Source organism: Spodoptera frugiperda, chromosome 15, assembly GCF_023101765.2.
Source record: "Spodoptera frugiperda isolate SF20-4 chromosome 15, AGI-APGP_CSIRO_Sfru_2.0, whole genome shotgun sequence".
NCBI lineage: Eukaryota > Metazoa > Arthropoda > Insecta > Lepidoptera > Noctuidae > Spodoptera > Spodoptera frugiperda.
Window position 1 is genome coordinate 1,872,997 of NC_064226.1, and position 20,598 is coordinate 1,893,594.

The following is a 20,598-nucleotide window of genomic DNA, read 5'->3' on the forward strand; positions in this document are numbered from 1 at the left end:
ATTTTCATACATTTTTAAATGCGATATTAAACGAAAACATTACCTTTTACATTTCATACACAAAACCATTGTTTTTCAATTACATTCATTACACGTACACCCAAACAACATTTTAATTGCTCACAATATTTTGACAGGGTAACTGCGTGCATTCAATCATTTCAAATTAACTGATGCAGGGGAAAATCAACAGTACGAAACAATGGCAATTTTCGAATATGGCGAGAGTATAAATTTTAAATGAGATATATGAGTCTGACTCGTTGAACGAAGAATTAATTACATGTGCGTTTTCAAAAACAGTTTTTGGGGGTTGTTTTTTCCCAGTACGGATACTGGGATAGTTCCTATGTCCCTATCACAATATTCACAATTGTTTGACATAAAACTGTCGTACCATATACTTCCGACTGATCCTTTGAAGTCAAAGAAATTTTATTCTTGTAGTCTTTTACGATAATAAGAACGGTTTCTAACAATAACATAAGAATAATGACACTAACATAATGTAAATTTGTTTGTTTTGATGGTTTTTTGTCAATCGCGCTGAAACTACTAAACGGTTTTGATGAAATTCGGTTTACAGACTATTTTTCCCACAGAAACGCGGGAGAAGCCGCTGGCAAAACTAGTTTAACATAATATGCACATAAATAATTCGTCGTCGTTTAATATTAACTTTATCTAATTTCAAAACGACAAAGACACAACCATTTCAATTGCTAAGAAAACACTTCGAACATACATAGGTACTTTTAAATTAGATAGTACGAGAATGACCCAAGCCCGGTCGTCTCGGGAGCTATTTAAAAAAGAAAACAGTAATGAACTTTTACATTTCTTTCCACTATTTTACCGTAACTCCGTGACTGAGTTAATAGAATTTCTAGCAGGTAACGTACCGACTTTCTAACGTAATTTAGATAAAATATACATGAAGCTAATTTCTTTAAATTCAGTGTGTTTTTAGTTTGTTATCGGGAAACGCTTTTGTTTATACTCATATAAGACTGGGAGTTTACTCTTGAATCCAATTCCGATCGATAGACATTGATTGATATTGTGAAATTTCGTGCTTTTGAGTTTCAATACTATTGCATTGCATTTTGCCCTTTGTATCCGTAATGTGTAAATATTTAATTAAGTTTGGATTTACATTCCGTACTCTGAATACTATTTTTATAGCTACTCTTATACATTTTCGTACTAGTAAGTAATCGTCTAAGTAATAGGTAGTAGGTAGTCTTACTTCATCTCTCATTTTGTCTCGATCTGTATCAAATATACAGTGATAATATGGTCATTACCTCTAGATTGTTTAAACTACAAAAATAATGCTGGGTTTTTACGTCACTACAATTTACAAGGGATATTTATCACATTCATTATTATTTTAATTTAATAATTAATTAACCTTCTGATATGAAAAACAACAAACAACAACCAAATCTTCACTTCCCTACCTTTTTATTCAGTCAAAACATTACACGAACTTTAATAGGGATTCCTCAACATATTGATTAAGTTACATCACTATCTCCATACGGTCTGGAGCTAGGTCTCAACAGCTCCGCTCCAAGGCTGGCTGTTGCTATGCGGCGCCACAAACCGGCCACAAGGCCACCTTCTGAAGACGTTCTACTTTCCTACAATTGAGATAGAAGGCTGTTTTAAGTTTAAAAAGTTTGTATAAGCTTCGTGTGGTTTCTATTTTTGCTGGGTTGTTTTCTTACATTGCTGAATTCTACATACATTATTGTTTATGAGAAAAAAGGGTTTGATTGACCTTAGAATCGAAGCTGGGACCTCTAAGCCGACAGTCGTAATTGTGATCATTATGTTAAAATAACTCTTGAAGAGTTAAACTTGGCATCTCATTGTTACCTGAAGTCGAAATGTAATCTATTTCCACCACTTTAACTATATTGCTCTCCTTCACGGAAAGACAATAAAAGAGAAGGATGGCTATAATTCTACCTCTGTCGATTTGGCTTACGTGGAACTATTCTTCGAATTTTAATCTAACTTACTATTCAATTTTGTATAGAAAACTTGATGAAAATAGCACTGAAAAGGTAGCAATTTCGATTGAAAATTTCGATGATAGAAAAGCCAGTAAATTATAAAACATTTCAAGATTCACCGAACCTCAAATGAAAAGATTTTACCATTTTCCAATCCGTCTCCTTCAAACAAAGGCAATTAGGCATTCAAAGGAATTTTCTCCTTCAAAGGATAATCATTCTCCTAATTGATTTTTATGAACCAAAGATATCTTAATTCACAATCACATGCCCCTAGGACATTTACCTACATTTATATGGGACAGGACGAGCATGTGGATCGCTTGATTGTTAATAAACGCTGCCATTGACACCCGCAACACCAGAGGCGCCACAAAATATCGTCATTTATCGCCACGCCTTTAATCCCCAGAAGCGTAGGCAGAGGTACATTAACGGCACGTAATACTATTGTACAATGGTCTTTTGAGTAATGAGGAATTAAACTTTCGGTAACTTCACACGGCGAAATAAAACACAAGCGTTGTTTCACGACGATTTTCTACGAAGCCGTGGTATCACTCTCGAGTCGACCAATTCTTGCCAAAGCATGGCTCTCCCACGTGAAAAGATAGTATCTTAATGCACATGTCCCTAGGACATTGACCCTAATATTTTCTGCCCTTAACAGTTTCGCCCAGGGAAATAACCCTGAAGTTATCTGTTCCCTTACGGCATATGTAAACAAAAAGCTCAATATACATCGCGAAGAAAATTGAAAATGCCTCCAGCATGATACGAGGTCGTGAAACTAGGACATCTTAACTATATACGAGAAGTAAAATGGTGTTGTAAGTTTATTGATAAATTATACAAATAATAGTCATAATATGGAAAACGTAGCAATCAATTTTAAACTCAATGACAATACAAATAAGTACTATTCTAATTCAAAGGTGATACTACAAGGAAAAGTCTGCAGAAGACTCATAACCTCACCAAAAGTATGAAGAACGATGGCTAATAGACAACAATAGAAAATAGTTCCTCCCATTGTTTCAAATTGACACCAAACTCCAACTACATTCAAACAGGATATAACCAAAACAAAATCACAACAGTACATATAAGTGAACATAAATATGCAACACATAAACGTAGGCTCAGTAGGTAATTGATTTATTACACCCCCCTTTTGTGTACAGAAACGGCACGCCGCTGGCCAAATTAAGTCTGTTATGCGCCGAACTAAAACCTACTGGATACGACATCCAATGACCTTGAACCGACAATTACGGAGTTATTTTTGTTAATGTTACATAAACCAAATCGGCTTTTGTTTGGCTGTTACAACCTTTTATAGGTGAAAAGTCTGATATTTTTTAATGACTGTGTGACATATTTTAATATTGATTTATGTCAGATAACAATCATCATGTAACATAATAACGCTGTTTTTGTTCCACGAAATGGTAGACAAAAGCGAGAGGACGCAACGACTGTGTCCATTTTTGACTAGTTATGAGGTCCAAATTATAGGGTGGGAGTCAGTTATGTATCAGGTATTATTTAAAACTCTATGTTTTGTGACAAACCCAATAATACTTTGCCTGTACCAGGAATCTTGTTTGGAAAAACAATAGTGTTTTTAATAAAAACGTCCGAGTAACCAGAAGCGTGTCCAGCCAATTTCAACCTTATGTTCAGAGCTACGTAATCCGTACAATTAGTCTATGTGTGGCTTTGTTCGTATAATTCCTAAATGAGTATGTGGATAACAGCCGGTCGATAGCTAAGCTAGGGTTGAAGCTTATTCTGTTTAAAATCAGCTCAGGTCCACGTATCTATGCAAACGAGATAAGGTTTTCCAACCGAAATAATGTACTCTTTGAATAAATAAAACAGTAAGCTGGGATACCCAGATTATTCCTTTTCTTACTAAAGTTATATAAATACAAATTCTATTTACAATACGTTGTATATCAAGCTTCACAAATGTGTAATTTTCCCAATAGATTTTTCAACTTAATGAAAAGCGATAAAGTTGAGTTTACCGATTCCAAGACATTAAATAAATTGCTTCCAAAAAATAGAAGCACATTTTTCATAAGAATGTCACATCTAGATATCAGTTAATCAGGATCATGGTACAGGGGACGCTCCCCACATATTCCATTCATGATCTCCGCAGATTACGCCCCCGTGAGGGGTGGATTATTTGTACTAATTATCGAATTGTCTCCGGCACGCATGATTCATCCCTCTGCAATTTTATACCAATTCGTTTCGGGGAGTAACGGTGGGCGAGCAAGATGACTCATCGCTTTAGTGTTTTTCGATAGTTGGATAGAAAATGTTCCGGTTTCCCATCAATATTGAATGAGATTTAAATAGGATTTTCGGATCGACGTTATAAAAAGAGCAAGAGCTTTTTCCTTATATGAATATTCCGGGATATAAGTAAATCCAGTTGCTTACGGGAATATTTTATTTGATGTACGAAGTTCGGTACTTATTTATTTTATGTTGCATGTTACATTAGCATAAATAAATAATTACTCCTTTATAATGAATTTGTTACACGTAATATTTGAATAATTATTCTGGTTTTGAGTCAACCCTCGCGAGGCGACGTGGTAACAAAATATCAGGTGGAATATAAAACGTTAGACGTCTCGGCAGTTAAAAATATCGGCGCAGTTTGAACATTCCACCGCGGACGTCAACGCTCGGTCACTGCAGTGTTTTGCCTGCTGTCATACTATATTTTCTTCCAGACATCCCACTTACTACTTCTTGTACCTCATATACGTTTCTTTATACAAGTTCATGTCGGTGGTACAAGAAGTACAATAAGTATATTACACAATACATAATACATAAAGCTAGCACTAAAACACAGAGGATATAAAAAGGTCTTTTTACGTAATCCTCGAGGTATTTCAGAAATGATCGTGCGTATATTCCCAGTGAACTTGAAACCCTACTTAGTTACAGAACATTTAAATTCCCTTGAATAATAATATGTAATCTGTTATAATCCTAAACACTGTACGCTGTATTCTTTGCCATTTGCTTGAATATTTTAACGATTACGAGCACTTCTGTTGCTTATATAACATTTTATTGTTACAAGTAGAAAGTAACAAAGGCAAGTCATAAAGACGTCACGTCTCGTCACCGTACACATATCGATTACTCCACTACATTTCTATATAGTACTTGGCCTGACTTCAAACACGAACTACTTTGTAACTTTTAAACAAGTGTAAAAACTAAATGAAAGAACTAATTAACTCTACAAAGATAGGAGTAAATAAAAGTAAGCGAAGAGAAAACACGTGTAAACAAAGAGCAACCACTTGTATCTAATAAAGTATCAACTTACATCACAAACTAACAGTGGTAGTAAAATCCGGAGCTTATCTGACAATCACAGGTAGCCAAAGCCGGTCACCACAATACGTAAATCATCGCACTATGTCAATATGCTGTTATCACTAGTACTTATCACGCTCTTCACACGCAATATTTCATTTAACGGTACCTAACTAAACGTCACTGCAGGTGCGGGTTACACGCTACGCCAGCGCTACGGTGCTACGCGCGTAGCCGGCGCTACGAGCTGCGGTGACGGCGACTGAAGGCAAACTGCGTCGGGTGGCGCGCCGATGTCTCGCGCAGGCGCGTCACCCTGCGTAGGGGATGGATTCGCATAGACGTATCATTCTCATTTTCCGATAGGTAAAGTTATAATATTCGTAAAGGAAAATAGTGTGTATGAAAATGTAACGAAGCTACTTATGAAAAAGACCGAGAAAATTCACAAAAAAAGGGTGTTCTAATTCTTTCTTTGTTTCTCCTAAATAACCAAACAGACTTCGATGAACTGTCAGAAACAATATAAAACTTTTCGTCGATAATGACATTCAAGAAGTATTAACACGGCTGTGTTCGTCGATGTTCATTGTCAATATTGTATCCGAAACTTGGTTCGAAAGTTTTCTTACGAACTTGGGGCCCGTATTAATGTTTCCGACATGAGTTGAAGATGACGACTCAAGTTGCGTTTTCACGTCAACTTGGAGACGCGTGTTCAATGTGTTAATTAAGTTGTTACGTTAATTAATTTAATTTAATCTTCAAGGTCAAGAACATTAAGTCTCGGGTTAAATATTAAGACGGATTATACTTTAAACATGTTCGTACTTGACTAATTAACAATTTTGAATTCTATATTATAACTGGAGTGTAACTTTATTAATTTTTGTGGCTCTTACCTAAGGTTAGCACTTGTTTTGGTACAAAGTCTAACCGGTCATTTGTAGAACACCATATTCGCATCACATTTAAGAAATAGGTTATATAGATACTTATTTATGAAGACAAGGGATACAATTGAGAATAAAGACCTCATTCCTCGTCTCTTTAGCTACAAAACTTTCCAAGATAGACTATCTAACATCGCTCTATAAAACTTAGGAAAAGAACAATGAAGAGAGTACTGAAAAGCCCTAAATCTAGTAACAAAATACTGTCTATACGTATATAAGTACACAAGCTATATAAATCAAGCAGTTTGTCAACAGCGTCGTGATGTTTATAGTAAAAACATTGTAATATCGTGAGTCAACACAACGGGCACCCTTTGTCACCCATCGCCAGTCCGGACTAGACATATTTACCTTACGCTGTCAGACGTACTTACCCAATTTTGTATCAATTTTGTGAGTTTACACGAGTTTTTGGGTCCGAAATTAGACTTGTGTTAAAGTTATTTATAAATATTTATTACACGTGTTAATAGTATTAGAGGAGTACTTACGTTTAGAGGATAAGATTTCGAGCTCAAGTAAAATTTACATGGTTTAATAAACGATTCTGAAGTGCACTTAAATCAATTGTTATTAATATTAAGCAATAACAATTAATTATTTTGTTATGAATTGTTATTAAGCATACAATATATGTAGCATAACATTTTATTAAACTTCTGGATTTGAAAAGTTAGACATACAAATTACGATGTCTCAAATTCGATTTTGTTGAATATCTAAAGTTTCACAACATGATCGTATCATGGAAGGCCAACGGTCATGATAAGCGTTTTAAATAAACTCATCGAGCAATCGTTGTAATAACGTTATGTATGAAACCTATTAAAACAAAGACTATAAATCAATCTAAAACGAAAATCTTCTACTAAAACTAAACAAGTATAACATTACATAACAAAGTTACCTCACAAATTGCACCATAGCACATAGTTACGTGTGGTGACATGAGCTACATATATTTTCGCGTTCGCGCGGAATTTCATGCGACAGTTTAACCGTTTTCGGTGCAAGTAACAATGTGTCGCGGAATCCTAAACGGTATGTACGGAACGACCATAAAAATGTTGGTAGAATTAAAAAGGTGAATAGGGTTGAGTTTTACGTGATCTGTTTTGTGATTTTTAGGGGTTTTTGTGTTAAAGTTTGGGTTGTGATTAATTTGATAATATGCCTTGTTAACTTTTGAAAAGGTTTGTAGAGATTTTAGGTCGTAGGTTAAGGTAAAAAGGTGCAATTTTGATTAAACCCTGACATATATGAAAAATATCTAAGTACTTAACCGACAGGTGGAAATTAACTTTAAATAATGCCTTTATAATCCTATCTAAATAATCTTTGTAATAGAATTCAAGTTTGACGTAGATAGGACCTTATCATCAACCAATACAACTAGAACACAAAAATGCCAAATTCAGACCCGTTACGCATCATCAATGTTGTGAAATCTAGTGCTCGAACAAAAGTTTCGATTGTACTGTCAAAAATATTTTATAGTAGCATTTCTAAATGTCATGTGTCATTTGAAAATGTTCTCTATTTTTGTGTAGTTTGAAACGTATTTGCAAATATAAAAGTAATATTTTTATGAATACATTTTTCTTGTTAAACATGAATGTTGGCGTGGACAAGCAAATACTTTGACATTTCATGTTTAACAACATATGAATGTGGGCGAATTTTTAAATATGAATTTGATTAGTATGTATAAAATTGTTACAGTAAGGGCGCTTTTCTACCAGAGATGTGCTATGCCAAGACAAATCGACATATTCTTATCCGAAATTACTAGTGGAAACTTGGTATTCTGTAATATTGTGAACAAACTAACAGACGAGACAAATTATTATTGTTATATCATTCGGTTTCCTTGTCAAACAGTTACGTGAGTAAACCGACAAACATAATAATTCAATTTAGTATATCTCACGAACGTTATAATACAAGTAAAGCGAGACATTTTATAATAGGTATATGTTTAAAAACTGATATTTGATCTTCAAAACACAAAGTCTAGCTCTGACCAGCTACTCTCGAGGCCCTTACAACTTTCTAGACAGATTATATTACAATTTACAAGATCATCAAATTTCTAAAAGATTCCCTAGACGATTATTTACTTAATAACTTTCTCAATAATAACAAACAGTCTGAATAAAGCCTATTTACCTGGAAAAAAATATTGAATTTTCTAAGTATACTGAGATGTGTGTGATCTTAAATATAACAAAATTTGTCACACTAATATTATGTTAATGTGAAAGTTTGTTGGATGTTTGTCTGTCAAACACGCTCAAACTACTGAACGTGTTTTGATGAAATTTGGCATACATACAGGGTATGAGCTGACTTAGGTGATGGAATACTTTTTCTTCTACGGGAACGCGGGCGAAGCCGCTGGCGAAATCTTCTAAAAAATAACTCTTCTTACTATTTTATATTAATACACACGCATGACGTCAAGTTACTGTGCAATCAGAGTTAAACCATTGTCAACTTAATGCAACAAGTATTTAAAACTGCATTTTCATCGGCATTTGTCGGTAATGCAGCATTAAAATTTTTCTAAAGTCCCTTCGTCCGTCGGTTTCAGTTGTTGCTTCATAATAATGAACTATCGCAGGACGTAGCCTTTCCAGCCTTTTGAAACTCAACTGATGAGGAAAAAGCGCTGTCGCCGCTGCACTACGCTTTAATGAGTCAAGCGCTTTATTAAATGATACTTTATTTTTTAGGATTGCGTATTTCAATACAGTTTTTGTATTGTTACAGTGAACTTGTATGTTTGTAAACGCACCCACGACACAGGAGAAAATCCAAGTAAGGAGCAAAGTATTTAGTAAAAAAAAATGTTCATAAACTGCTTATTTAACCGAAAAAAACACACACAACATGATTTTTAGCCAAAATAAAAACAAAACAAATGTTAATACATATTTTAATTAATAAAATCCAAACCTTTAAGCAAGGATTAATATTTTCGAGGGACGTGTAATCCTAGTACGTATCAACAGGGCTCGGGCTCTCACACCGATACCTTCATCAAATTCACTTTGATAATTTGACCTGCAGTGTTATTATCAAGCCAAAAGAGGGTCCTTTATCGACCTTTTCGTATTTATGTTTGTTGTGTGTAAACTAATGAAGTTTTTAACGTAAAATAGTTTTGGGTTCTAAGTGATGGGAAAGATCATTTAACTACGTATGTATTTTGATTATAAAAAGGAGGAGGATTCATTATCTCTCTTTCTCGTATCGTCAAACCTTGTATCCACGAAAGGATAGGCAGAAGTACATATAACGTCACGTAATATCTTTTCACCATTTCCGAGCTTACTACAGATAAAAATTCGTAAAACCGTAAAAAGCCCAGTATTACATTGCGTCAAATTCAATAACACATTTGTCCGCACAAAGATCAAACCCGATAAAGGGAATGTTTGAGGTTTTATTTTTAACTTAATTCACAAAATCAAACTTCAAACCACTCCAGAAATTCTAAACACAACTCAAAAGAATATCAAAAACTGCCGTAACAAAACAAGAGATAAAAATGGGAACGAAACATAATCGCTAATAAGTAAGGATATTTTACGGCTGGTCATATTTCATCGAGTTTTCAGGGTTCCCTGAGCAAAGGGTCTCTAAGCCGGGCCCCCTAGTTGCGGCAGATTGGTGGTCCAACTGTTTAAGACCTCTGAACCAAATCGTCCTTGAATTTATAGGTTTGGTTTCGAAGAATATGATGGAATGAGAACATATTTGTAGTATGTATAGCCTGGAACGATAAACTTTTTATTTCTCGAGATGGCTAGATATGGCCAATACTATGTAATACATAAGTATTCACACTGGCATGTTGTCAGTCCTATGAAAGAACAAACTTATTGACGTACCTAGAAGATAATTTCATTTATAAAATTCTGTAAAATCTCTTAACTTGATTCGATACAATTAATAGGTTTATTAAAAATTTTACCAACCCAGGAGTCGACCCGAAGCTATGTTCATCATTTCTAATCATGCTACACAAATAAGTTCAAATAAATTCAGATTCAATTTAAGGATTACATGCTCGATAGCCCTCGATAACGAATCGATTCCTCACGGAACCAATGTAAACAAATCAGGATCATATTTACCTGTTTTATTATTAGCCGCCCCAACAAGTTTGCTTGGCAGATTGACGTTTAAAAGGATACTTGATATAAACGAAACTCAAGACTTACTAACAAACTAAATAGTATCTTTTTACCAATGTATCTAAGTTTAATTTTGCATAAAATAAGTCGTTAATGCGACTATATTTTAGTTTATGAGCATATAAAGCTCTTATTACAACGCAATAAAGACCAAAAAGAACTCTAAATGTAACCACAGTAGTGGAGTGTCTACTAAACTTTACGACAGGGTGTTACTCCCGTAAAATAGCAAGTATGTATTGAAGAAATAAAGAATCGAGTCGACTGAGCGAATAATCGAGTCCGCAGCTGGGAATCGATACAATAATTCTAGTCACGAATACGTTTCTAGAAAGTTCTGAACACGGAATACTGTAGCCGTCGTTTCACGTGGCTGAAGCATAACAATTTTTGGTACCTTAAACAAAGAGAACTAAGGAATCCATTTCACCAAGTCTTAGCGTTTGTTTATCTGACAATGTAACGTATATTTTGGACCTAACAAGCTTAAAGTTTCCACATGTAGAAAGCAGAAGCATGTAGGCATTTTATTAGATAAATAAATTTAAATTATTTCAAGTTTAATTACAAGAGTTTGATGTGAATAAAGACAAGGCTGATACAAGACTAGGGCTATATATATATATATGTTGCTAGTTTTAAGCACTCGACTGAAAATAATGATGCGGTTATGTTACAGTACCGAAAACAATTTTAATCTCATTAAATTGAACTAGATTTTGGTTCAATCACGAGCTCGAATTTAGGACGATAATTACTGATTTCATATAACGATATTAACTGACACGAAACCTGTTAATTAGGCCCGTGTCTAATGAAAGATAGCATAATGTGTTTCGATGTTTCATAAATTATTTTAAATTTATACACGCCCTTCTGTTGAATACATTGGATATTTTATAGCAGAGGTAAACTTATAATAGGTAAACGTAAGTAGCATACGTAAATACTCAATATTATACATTACATATATGTATATGTATGTATATACACCTGGAATCAATTTCTAAAACCCTTAGTCGTAAATACTTGCAATTTTGATTTATTACATTACCATCCATCATTTACATTAATGGTAAACTATTGTAGTAATATTTTATAATAATAATATTTCCTACCCAAAAGGCTGGATAAGAGTGGGTAATAGAAGCGCTAAACCAATCAGATTCGGATACCATTACTTCGCAAGCGACGGACGATGAAATTGCACGGACTGCAAACCTTATAAATCTAACGTTTGGTTGCAACTTTATAGATATTGCAGTTAGGATTGTTAAGAGGATTTTATAGGCTTGGAAAGTGAAACTGTGGTATTGTTAGTTTCACAACTACAACTTGGAATGATTTTGTACGAAAATTATCAATTAATAGTGTTTACTAAGCTCTAAGTATCGATGTGTATAATTATTTACAGTAAAATATACAGTTGACACTCGTTAATTCGTAATTCGAAGGACTCCTAAAATATTTCGAATTATAGAATGGTTCAAAATCTGAGCTTGCCAATTTCTGGAGACTTCGTGATAACTTTAAATTACTGAGAGGTTCGAATTATCGAAGGTTTGGATTACAGAGAGTCGACGTATGAGAATTTTTTTCAATATTTTTCATCATGGTTAGACGTCTCCTCATATGTAAAATGTACTAGAGATAGAATGTAAGTACATAATAATATTTCATGATACCACTACGTATAAGCGTGTAAGCCAATTTCCATCGTCACAAATGCATACGAAGCTAGTTTCATCGCCAAATAAATGTTTATTTTCTCAGCACAGACATACAGTTTTAATAAAGACGCATCTAAAGTTTAACGACAATTGCGAATGCATTCATTTATGAACAAAATTGCATTGTGTTTGGTGTTTATTTCCTAATTTGTTATTCATAACAGTCTGAACTGTGGATACTTGCGAACTTGGCCGAAGCTTGCCAGACAACTTACCGTTCCTGTTTAGTTTAGATACAAACTCTCACACAATAAGGAGTTTGCTGCTCGTGCACTGTATGACTTTAATTGAACATTAATTTATTGTTTTTGTTAGTAAATAAACATTGATGTTATTGTTATGACTGGGTGCTTTCAGGTTCTTTGGGATTTCCTACATTTGAAATGGTAAACTTATAAATGATGTAGTTTGACTGCACAGTTGGTGCGGTGGTTCGATTCCTGCACGGAGCAACTCTTTGTGTGATCCACAAATTGTTATTTCGGGTCTAGGTGTCATGTGTATGTGAAATTGTATGTTTGTAAACGCACCCACGACACAGGAGAAAATCCACATGACAAAATTCTATTGTGGCAACGTTTAAAAAAATATATTTCATTGGAGTACCATTAATGTCTTTCTTGTTGTCGCATCTCATATCAATTTTATTAAAGTTAAAGTTTACATTGTAACGTTTAATTTTCACGATTCCACTTCTTTCCAATTTTATCTCTTCAAGATTCGCTTTTTCAAAAATAAATTCTCAACCAATGTAATAAACTCTATTATAAAATAAACTAAATTCCTATTATTCTTTTTCCGTATACATCGCAGATATCCAGACACTTATCTGTTGGCTAATCTAAACAACAGTGCAGAATCGATGCTAGGCGCCGACCGGCCGCGACCCGCTGCGAGTCCGGATTGCGATGTTATCATCTACTGCTTCATTTGCATTCAGAAATGTGCAGCATAATGCCCCCAGGATTTGTTAAAGGTAGAATAAAAGGTGATATGACCTAAGTGTTTCCTAAAATGGCCTGAAAGTGTAACCACCAACCAAACTGTGAGCAGTAGAATTTCCAAATTGTTGGTCTTGTTCAATTGGCTTGCCAAACAAAGGGATTATGAGACTCCCTCCCGCCTGCAGTGCAAGTATTTGAGTATTTAATAAAATATAAGTTTACACCTTTAATTTATTCTGCCATTGTTACAACAGAATTATTTTTTGTTCTCCTCTTACTTAATATGTGCCTTCTAATTCGATATATTATGGCTTACACGAGTGTACGATTATGGACTAAATAATTTTTAAAGGAAAGTCTAATTTCCTTTCCTTTTAGTTTAATGACAAATCAAGTTGTTTTACTTTAATGACTCGGATGAATACTAAAAGGACCTTTGTTTATTTCGTAACACCTTATATAAAGGTTCCTCTTAGATTAAGATCTTCAAAGGAATCTATGTAGCTTTGAAAGCATTAAATATTCGCTTTGAGAAAATCGATTGAATAGGCGACGCGGTGGCGTTGCCGTTGACCGCAAATTCAAATAATTGAACTGCTAACCGAGTGGCTGATTTATTATTTGGGTAAGCTTTGTTGATGTCTGTTGCGAAGCAACTAGGTCTACTTAGTAAAAGTGCGTGGATGGCAGGCTTTTAGTTATATAGCCGTAATCTCGAATTTATTGAGTACAAATCTATACTACGAGTAATATATAAAACTGAAGAGTTTATTTGTTTTAACGCGCTAATCTTCAGAACTACCAGATTGATCTGAATAATATTTTTTTGTGTTGGATAGTCTATTTATCGAGGAAGGCTATAGGCTGTAAAACATCACACTACGACCAACAGAAGCTAGGTAGAGCAAGTAAAACCGCACGAGGGTAGCTAGTAGAGTAACATAATCTATTTCTAAAACAAGTAATCCTCTATTTCTTATTATCAACTGCCTGTGACCGTCCACTGTTGAAGTACAAGTCTCCTCTACATAAGAGGGTCCATGCTTAGCAGGCGGATTGGAGACTCAAGTTTTATAACTTCAGGTTTATCAGAAGTCTCTGTGTAATATGTAGTGCCTTAGCCAAAACTAACGACGACCTTAGGGATTGCAGGGAGGGTGACATTAAATCTACGCTGCCGTCACTACTATCTATCTATATATATAAAACTCTTCCGTTACTGAGTGACTGACTGACTGACAGACAACGCACAGTCGAAACTACTGGTCGTAGACAGCTGAAATTTGGAATGTAGGTTCCTTGGGATATGTAGGGGAGCACTAAGAAAGGATTTTTGGAAATTCAACCCCCAAGGGGGGAAAAGGGGTAAAAACGTTTCTATGAAAAATCTTATTCCTTGGGTTTATAAACTTGAAACTTGGCATGAACACGTACATAGGCAAGTAAATATGTTTGACATTATAAGTTTTTTCAAACTACCCTCCAATCGTGATTTAGGGGTGCGATTGGGTGACTGATTTATTAACGCACAGCCGAAACCGCTCGGTATAGGAGTCTAAGATTTTGAACAGAGGTTCCTTTAGTAACATAAGTGAGCACTAAGAAGGGATTTTTGAAAGTCAACCCCCAAGGGGGGAAACGGGATAAACTGAGTGCGGGAAAGTTCTAACGAGATACCGTGGGCCCGGAACGAAAGGGCAACTAACGAGGCGGGTTTTAGTCAGTAAAAGTCTGACACTCCCTTCCGTTCCACCCAGAGCGGGAGAGGTATTTGAAATCCTTAAAAAAAGACTTTGTATGACAACTTTCAGTCGTCTCTTTAACATACATTCATACATAATTATATACAACATGCATAACATTAATAACATCACGCCTTTATGCCTATTTTGTGTTAACACTACCCATACAAACAGGTAAAAGGAAACTTTTAGTGAACAGACGAAATTTCTCGCATCCATTTTCACCTAAATTCTTAACGTTAATGAGATTTACTTTTTATTATCAGGTCAACCTAATAACCTCACATGTACGATAACTTGTAAGAATTTTCTTTCAATCCTAACCGTTGAGGAGTTGTACCTTCCATCATCAGCTCATTCACATGGGATGATGACTATCAGACGCAAATACTTAAACAGATCTATGAAATTGTCAAAAACGTAATTGCCTGTAAATTTGAGGTTTGCCCTTGATTTCCCTGGAATACCATCATCAGATCCTGCCTAGGTAACAACGGGACCAACTTGAAAGTATACTCTACCGAAGCTAAAAGCTACATCATCCCTGAGTAACACAGGCTATATTTAATTCCAGTTGTAACAAGATTTCAGCCTGTGGAAGAAAGTGCCCTAGTCGAATCATTAAAAAACGCTATATATAACCGAATTAAATCTACTCAACCCGTCACTACTATACAATATAAAAACATACATTTATTTATGTACGTATAATCTAAAATTTTACAAAAAGCTACGAATTATTTTAAATGTAGACCTACGTAGTGAATCAACAAACTCGGGCCGATGACCGTAAGTAACGCTACAGCCCCTGTGTTATCTGATACGAAACAAGTAACTATGTATTTTCAACTCTACTTTCTAGTAGTTAAGGTATAATATCTATTGCAAAAAGTTGACAGGTTGGGGTAGGTTGATGTGCTGGTGTACATATATTTAAAAATGAGAATACCGTTTTATTTGATCGTGTATATTTCAAGTATTGCTTTTATATAGATCTCTTTTATATTGCAATCGTATTTTATTTCAGTTTTAAAAACGTATATACTTTTACTTCGGTTTTTATTCTGTAATTTAATATACAGATATGCATTACATGTTAAAGAATATCGAAAATAGTGAATATAGTCGAATTATGGTTACTTATTTAAAATGCATTTAAATTTTAAATTGTATAACACAATTAGGTAATATCTCATCGCTCGCTTAGTATTAGGTAACAGGAAAATCGATTTATTATTAGAATTCTTCCTGTAAAAACCTTTTTATAATTATTTCATTCCGGAAACATCTGTCTCTTCATTACGATTCTATACAAAATCTAATTTAAATCGGTAGTGTGCCAATTTAAATTATGTCCCAATTTAACACTTGTTAAACTCTGACAATTGTTTGATAAAAAGATTTTCGAATTTACTATAGCGCCTGCTAAATGAGTAGAGTTGAATTCGAAGCTATGTATTGCATTGACAAGCGTGGCGATTAATGCTCCAACCTTCTCCGTGCGAGAAGAGGTTTTAGTCAGCAGTGACCATTAATAGATTGTTGATGATAATGATGACTGGATAATGCAGGTACTGAAAGTCAAAATACCTTTGAGTAAACAACTGTTTTACTTTTAAGGATTAAAAAAGACATTAATTTTCATTCGTTTTTAATTCCCCATATACTATGTATCTAATAACACCCATACCATTCATAATTACACAATAAATACTTGATACATAAGCCGTGGTATACACAATACACATGGTGTCACTAGCACGTGACGTCATAACCATTGTGTGGCCTAGGCTCAAACGCGGCCTAGTAATATCTAGCTCCGAGCTGACATGACCTAATAACCAAGTGTTAGGCACTGAATGAACATGTTTCGTTATATATTGTTGTTTTATTAGTTTGTCTTGTGTAGGGTTAAGTAAGAAACAGCTGGTTTAAGATATTTTGTGTAAGTCGTAGGGCCATTTTTTATCCACACTAGTGTAAGAAACTATTCTTCTCAGAACGGCACAGGAAACCTGCACCTTTTAGCTTGCAATTCCCAAACACCCTGTAGTTTCTTGCTCATACTTCTCCATTCGAAGCTACACTTTGGAACGAGAACCTAGCTTCACTGACAGACAGACTGACAGACAATTCAATTTGACATTTTAAAAAGGTTTAATTAAAATAAATGCTTTGACTTTGATAACGCAATAGCGATTATAGCAAACTCCATGTACAGTAATCCAACATGACAACTCGTAAGAGTAGATTGTCACAGAATATTAAAATATATTAAAAGCGAGTTGATTCTACAAACATTTTACGTGATGAAAAGCCTACACAAAAATTGCCAAGACCGCCAACCCTACCTCCAATTACTTGTCATTAGACACTTCGTCACAGTGACACGAAGCAGCTGCGACACGGCCTCTAATTACACCGTGTTCGCAGCCTAACCACGCGACAGAGTGCATTAATCGCGAGTAATTAAATGAGCTTTTTATAACGGTGTCATACGCGTCCTTTGACGTACTTGAGTCGAGAGACTGACTATTTAGTTTGTTGGGTTGTTATGCAAAGTAGGTGATTGTTGTAGTGGAAAATTCGGAGAAAGCGATATGTGAAGTATGATTGCCAGTATAAAATAAAACCTTATTATTATTGTACATTTCTTAAAATTGATAGTGTTAGTAGAAGGCCAATCTTTTCCAGTACTAGTTGGGTACTAGAAATGTTACCTAAGAATTCGTTCTAAGAATTACCAATATACGATATCTGGGGCCTTAATACGAGTTTGCTTTAGACTGACTGGTTGGTTTATTGTAGCCAACCAATCACGGCGCCAAACTCGGTTTCGTTTCGGTTTCGTTCAACGTAAAACACTCGTATTAAGCCCTCGGTTTGGTAATTATTCGCAATGACTTTTTCTACATGTTATGTGATAGATTACTTATGGGTAGGCGTACTCCATTGTAGGCCGCATAATCGCTTGCCACCAGTCAGCCATAAGCCAACTCATTACATATATGTATAAAAAACACACAATCACACGTATTAACGAAAATAACTTCAATAAATAAATACATTTGCTATCGATAACCAGAAATTTCTAAGGAACATCAAACTTTTAACACTTCAGTACAAAGTATGAACAAGTCGACAGCGAGACTGATTGAAACTTTGTCATTATCCAAAGTCAATCTGCGATACTGTAATGAACTGAAGGATACTGTTATTTAAAATTCACGGAGAAACTTTAAATTATCTCAGGTAGAAATGAGCTTGGAATTTTACTTCAGAATACGTGAGATTTGATAACGATTCAGGTGTATTTCTTAGATAGAAGAGAGTAGAATGATTCAGAAAAATAGCTTTGGGTGTGAAGATTTTTTGGTTGGTAGTGATAGTTTGTAATAATGCATATTATGAGTTTTGGTGTGGCTCGAAAGTAGTCGAGTAACCTCGTCGATTAGTTAAGATAGTAAAGCTTTGCAACCTAACTCCTAGCTTTCCGCCATCCTTAGGTCTTAGTTAGCCTTCGGTGAGGTTAAATTTTACGAATAATACACAATTCCTTCAGCCCTGTTTAAATTGTATCAAATTTTGACAGCCAAACCAAAGATAATACTTTCACTTCAATAGTGCACTTAGTATACTATCAACAACCTTCTGATCACTAAGATATTTGACAAAAACGAAAATGATACTTATTCCATCAAAATAAAAACGAAATTCCTACAATACTAAGTAGTAAAACCTGACAAAGCGTTAAACATTAAAATAAAAATATCGTGAAACCATTAGCAGCCACTAGCAAACAAGGGTTGTGCCATAAAACATGCAATTACAACTCTGTAGGGGGCAATATGACGACGATTAAAACTAAAAACATTTGATGGCCGTCCCTATATTGTGCTGGACAGGAGTCAAGTGTATTATTATCTAGAGTCCCCAGGAAACATGGACATATAATTTCTGTAATTAAATTTTTACCTTATCTCTTTGCATTTTAGTTGAAATTGTGATAAAGAATTTTGTGGAAGCTCGCTGTGCAATAGTGTCTAGTCTACACTAAAGGAAAATATTTTTAGTGAATACTTTTTTTTATAGAGTTGGATATCGCTTTGCTACCACAATAGTTCCAGTCAGTAATTTCATCCATTAGGTAACTAAACCAGCCACATTTTTCGATTGTTAGTGGCAAGCATAATTTTGTGCCTACTCATGATATCCTCGTTTTCGATTTTTGCCCAGGGGGGTCATGTATGCAATATTCATAGCATTCCAGGCAATATGTGCACCGATACCTTTTCCCTTGGAAAGTGAAAGGCACATTACATTATATAAATTTATTTCCTACCAAAACTTTCTTGATACTGAACCTACAAAGCAACCCTTGCTCGTGAATCGTGACACACATTCATCGAACTGCGCCCACGCCAATACCATACCTAAAATAGACTTTATGTGAACGGACTAAGGTAGCAAATTGGATTAATATCGCTGGTCGTTATCGTACGTGGTCCCTCTTTAGGGGTACGCATAAAGCGGCACCCCACTTCATTAAGTGTTCGACGACCTGACCGATTAACTTGGGAGATTTACTTTTATATAGAGGGAGCCACATACGTTATTGGATGGACTTATGATATTATTCCTTTATGTTGACCATTTTGCGATTAGATACGGTCGTGTTTAGTCTAGTGATATTGAAAAATAAGATTACACATTTTTTCTTAAAACACTTAACTGTATTTGATAATTATTTACAGCGAGATAGATGAAGGTGTGGGTTCAAAAACTGCCAACAGCACGTACCCATGTGACTTTTTCCAACTTATGTATACTTTCTAAGATTATTTAGACACCACTGACCAACGGTGAATGAAAACATCGTTAGGACACCTGGGACCTGGGCTTATAATTTCTAATCATAAGCGTGGTGATATATAAATACTCAAACCTTCTCCGTGCGAGAAGAGACCTTTGGTCAACAGTGACCACTTATAGGCTGTTGATGTGTGAGATTGTAAGAGTTCCTCAGCTCATTCATCGTTTCTTAATTTTACTTTTGGGATATAGGCCACTTCACTGATTGAAATCTGATATAAATTTCATATGACGACATAAAGTGGTCAGGTTTTACTGGCATTTAATGTTATATTATGGTCAGGTAAAGCGATAAGATGATTTTTCATCGCCGGTGTAAATTTTATGATTTTCTTTACACTTTCTTTATTTTTATTATCAATACGAATTTTCAACAAAATGTTCAATATGGCAAATTCCTGATACTTTTCTTTTTAATCCTAAATTGGACAGGAATGAACTAACGTCGGATACAACCAACATTTTATACTCATACATTTTAACGGTAAGACGAAAATAATCAAATATTCATAGAACATAAACTTCACTAAAAGAACCACACTCGGGAATTTGACAGTGCAATTTACACCAACCTTGGCGTAATTGAACCAACATTTTCTTAGAAAGAGAACGAAATAACAAAACTAACTTTATTTGCTTAAACGATAAAGTTCATTTTGTATTGGTGTTACAAATGCGGCAAGTATGGCGCCAACATTGGAAGGTCAAAGAACCAGACAGTGGGGGAAAATTTTCTGCTAAAAGTACCTACCTAGTGTTGGTAGACAAATA

At 34.9% G+C, this 20,598-nt stretch overlaps 1 protein-coding gene across 11 annotated transcripts in view; it reads right to left on the reverse strand.

The window, feature by feature from the left end:
• The window catches only part of LOC118269460 (protein lin-10), a 162,820-nt gene that overhangs the window by 82,595 nt on the left and 59,627 nt on the right, over positions 1 to 20,598 (reverse strand). Inside the window, exon 1 of one of the 11 annotated variants that reach the window (XM_050698527.1) lies at positions 5,392 to 5,654. The exons of the other annotated variants lie outside the window; for them this stretch is intronic. The gene's annotated coding sequence lies outside the window, so the exon portion shown is untranslated. Of the gene's footprint in view, positions 1 to 5,391; positions 5,655 to 20,598 lie in introns of those variants that run through there. 11 annotated transcript variants of the gene reach the window in all.